This window comes from Microtus ochrogaster (genome assembly GCF_000317375.1).
Source record: "Microtus ochrogaster isolate Prairie Vole_2 chromosome 14 unlocalized genomic scaffold, MicOch1.0 chr14_random_1, whole genome shotgun sequence".
Taxonomy (NCBI): domain Eukaryota; kingdom Metazoa; phylum Chordata; class Mammalia; order Rodentia; family Cricetidae; genus Microtus; species Microtus ochrogaster.
The window spans coordinates 3,668,127-3,672,843 of record NW_004949096.1 but is presented as its reverse complement, the minus strand read 5'-3'; positions in this window follow the sequence as shown (position 1 = coordinate 3,672,843).

Below are 4,717 nucleotides of genomic sequence, written 5' to 3'. Positions count from 1 at the left end.
CTATACTATACTATACTATACTATACTATACTATACTATACTACACTACACTACACTACACTATACTAATACTATACTATACTATACTATACTATACTATACTATACTATACTATACTATACTATACTTGTATACTATACTATCCTGGTTATGAGTTTCTTAGGCCTGGAGGTACAGAAAAGAGAGAGACAGATGAACAATGGACTGTGGTAGACCACGATGTGATGAAATGCACAAGACTTTTCATCTGGCTAAGTGTGGGAAAGTGAGTGATTCATTTTGGTGTTTTTTTCCAGAGGTAGTGTGGGCTAAATGTCAGGAGAGTTTCACAGATAAGCAGAATTAGAGCTTGACCTTAGAGGAGAAGATGAAATAGAGCAAACTGCCTAGCAAGTGTACCAAAAGATTAAAATCAGTAACATCACTTCTTTATTTCCACTCCCCCTCTCATAAACAATTTGAAGTCATTCACAGAGTTTAAAAATGTTTGAAAAGTTTAGAGAATACAAAGCACTCCAATGTGGCTAGAAGACTGGATGCATGATAGGGAACCAATGTTTGACAAGGACTGTTCAGTATGTATCCGTTGGGACTGATTTGCCATACGGGGAAGCTTAACATTTCCAGAATTTTATACAGATATGACAGAAGATCTTGTCAAGTACATGTGTATTAATTGGATTCAAAATACTATGAAAGTCTCTAAACAAAACCAGACATAATATGCCATATCATTTGGGAATACTTTGTAAAGCATTTAATTACGCAAGTATATATTCACTTTACAAAAAGTTAACAATATATGGGCACATTGTTGTTTTAGTGAGATGAATTTGCATTTGGTGTGTGAATAATCTTCCAGTCCTTAAAGTAATGATAAAAACATACTTATTACATAGAGGTAAAATAAAGCAATACAGGTGGCCAAGACAACAATCAAAATGATGACCTCAACCTAATTCCTACTCTTCGATCTTGAAATCGCACTACTCTTTCCACTACCCTGAGCAATACAATTTCCCAATATAAATATACCAACAATCATCACATTTATCCTTATCACAATTTTTCAGCCCTAGGCCTAGCTTACGAATGAACACAAAAAGGCTTAGAAAGTAACAGAACTGAAAGGCAGTTATGTCACATGATGAGATATGCTATCTTGAGTGTGTGAAAATGTTTGGGTTTTGAAGGAAAGTACAACTAGCCTTTGTATATGTCTGCTCACTTGTTTATCCAACATGTTAAGTACTACAAGATATGAAGAACTGGGGAATAAAAGAGAAAAGCTAGAGATGAGGTAAAACTATTTCTATAATTTGTCTTGCATTTAATTTTGAGTAAATCATTTTTTATTGACACTTTTGCAAATTCCACAGAGTGTTAGGCAGCAAATGGAGATTCATCAATTTATCTTACACTGAGGACACCAGAACTTTATTTTTCAAGAATTGTGGCTTTTGAGAAACCTGAGGGTAATAAACAAAAACAAAGACTTCTCTCATTTTATCAAATGTTAGTTGAAATTCAGGAACTAAGTTTCATTGTCCAAATTAGAAGTCTCAATTTTGAGCTAGTCCATGTAATTACTAACAAAATGATAGAACAGCGACTTTTTTTTTAACTAATGTTCATTTTTCGGTCTTTGAGTTTTACCTCTGACACTCACTATTTATGTCCATAGATTAAAAAAGCAAAGGCATGTCCCAGAGCTGTCTGTGACTAGTTTTGAGACAGACGTTTGTCCATATATAACTACTCTGTTACTGTCTCTTTGTAGAGTCTTGGCATCTTACCATGACAAACATAAATCCCTAAATATTAAGGATCCTATATTTTGATCAATATTTCTAATAAAACTTCTATAATTTTATTTCCCTATCTTCAAGTAGCAACTGAAGAATAGAGCCAGTATCAAATACATTATGTACACTACAAAAATATTTAAGGTAAAATAGTATGATGAAAAATAAATGTAAATTATCATTGGTGGGAAAGGATATCAGGCTACATCTTCCAGTTCTTACTTAAACCGTCTATAAGGAAGAGGTTAAAATGCTCTCCAGAGGGCACAAATAGTGGTCAAGGCATGTAGTTTATCCTAGATCTCCAAATATATGATCCAACTTCGTTGTTTGTCACTACCATCACGTTTCATTCTCAAACTAAACAGAAAACATACAATTTATTAGAGAAGACACACTGTGTATATAAATAGCCAGACAGTAATATTTTTATATGTAAAATATCATGGTGAGTTATTTTTAATGGTCCTATGATTGCAGAGAATTATGGATTTCTTTGTGACATTTTCCTACATGCATATAACACTCTAAGTTCATATCTACTCCATTCCAAAACTATAACTTCACTACCTCCCCCTCCACTTTCTAATCTATACTTATATTGTTATCTCAATACAAATTTACATAATTAGGATCCAAGATTGTCCAAGCCCAGCAAGGGAACATTTCTTTGAACAGAACGAATCTGTCAATATTTGAACTTCAGAGAAGACATAAAGACAAGGAAGGCTTTTCAGTTTTGACTTTATTTTGTTTTTACAGATTTTATTGGTGGCTTAAGCTCGATGCTGAAAGTTCTAGTTGACAAAAGTACTACTCTCTTGGCTGCATTTGGGACAATTTACTATGTGATAAAAATTGTCATTCGTAAATGCTTTCCCTGTCAACAGAGACTACAGATTTCATTACCACTGAAATGTCTGTCTCCCTGTAAAGGTCAGAGGCATGTGGGAGAAAAATCTCATATATTCAGCTGTCAGGAAACTCTTCCTTTCCTGCAGACTGTAGATCAGGTACTGTATGAGTGGTACCTATTATTGCCTATAGAATGAGTGTAGGCACTCACTTATGAAAGATAGAGACATTCCAAATTTACATGCTTTTCATCGGTGGAAAGAGATGGGAGAGTTTTAGCTTGCACATTATAATTGTTTATATAAAAAAGGAGTGGGCATGCATGGGAAGTGAGAGACAAGAAAGGGACAAAATGTTTCTGTTCAGGTCACTTCCTGCCCACTTTTATGTTCAGCCCAACTTGAGAGATGGCATTCTGCAGAAACGAAATGATTAATAAGGCTCCCCAACAGGGCTACAAACCAAACTGAGCCACAACAGAATGTTACAGGTTATGGTCTAGTGTAAAAGCACACGTCCTCAGAGGGCTATAATGACAACAAGAAATATCACGGATTCCTTTAAATGACACCAGTGAAGCAATGAACATAAGAAGAAATGGGTCTACGTGTTTTTTTTTTTTCTCAAGATAGCCTCTTTGTGTTGGGATAGTTTGGATTTTAGGTGATCAGAACAAATAGAAATATGTTAGGTTCCTACATATTATTGTGGAAACAATGTGGCCCTGTTAGTTCTCCTAGGTTCTTTATAACAGTAGCAAGAGCATTTGCTTTGCTGTTCACTGAGCACAGATATGTGCAATTCGACTTTAAAGCTTTGCTCTATGTTCCTTCATACTTGTTATCTTGGGATGGAAGGCAAATAGCACAGCATCCTTCACCTGATGCACATAACAATAAAGTACCAGTATTGGGGCCATTCCTCAGTATTCTCTATGTATATAACATATTTCAGTAAATCCATTAACTGTTCACTAAACCAAACAAGAGAAAGACCCAAACCTGCTTTTATATTCAGCCAAAAATACTGATTTTGATTCAGAAACAATGAAAATATCATCCAGAACCAGTAAGTGACCTGGTAATTCACACAGTAGAGAAAACCATCACTGTCTGGAGGCTGCTCATCAAGATCCCTGTGATGTATTCTGTAGCCAATACCACAGATAAGGAGGGAGGAGGTTTTCATATAGGAAGTGATTAGTCATTGATTAAGGATACAACAGGCACACACACACGCACAACACAGAAACAACATATAAGCACATAACAAAGATCTCAGGCAGGTGATATACTTACAAACTTCATGTTTAGAATTTGAGCCACTGTCAATGAATCTCTGTCTAATTAGTTAGGGTTTCTATTGCTGTAACGAAATACCATGACCAAAACGAAAGTTGGGTAGGAAAGCATTTATTAGTCTTATACTTCTGTACTGCTGTTCATCACTGAAGGCATTCAGGACAGAAACTCAAACAGGGTAGGATCCCAGAGGCAGGAGCTGATGCACAATGCTGCTTAATGGCGTGCTTCCATGGCTTACCCAGTCCACCTTCTTATAGACCCCAAAACCACCAGCCCAGGAATGGCACCACCCATTTGGGGCTGGGCCTTTCGCCATTGATTACTAAATGAGAAAAATACCTTGCAGTGGTATCTCACTATGACATCTTGTCAATCGAGTCTGCTTTCTCTGGTGATTCTAACTTGCGTTAAGGTGATGCACGGAACCAACCAGTACAACTTCCTAGGAAGGATGGCATTGTTTATGTTTCATGAAGGTCCTAGTAGAATGCTGTAATACAATTGTACTAATGTGGACTTTGAAGTCTGTATTAGTTTTTTAATGTTGTTGTAACAGTTTATTACACTTCAATGGTTATAAGAATTTTCTGTCTTTCCATTCTGGAAATCAAAAATTTGAAATGGAGTCTTTCTCGGATAAATTGAATATTTTGGAAAGACTGTTCCTTAAGGATGTTCTAGTGGAGAACTGGTTCATTGGCCATTTTTAGGTTCTAGAGATCAGCTGCTTTCCTTGAGATATAAGACCTCCCC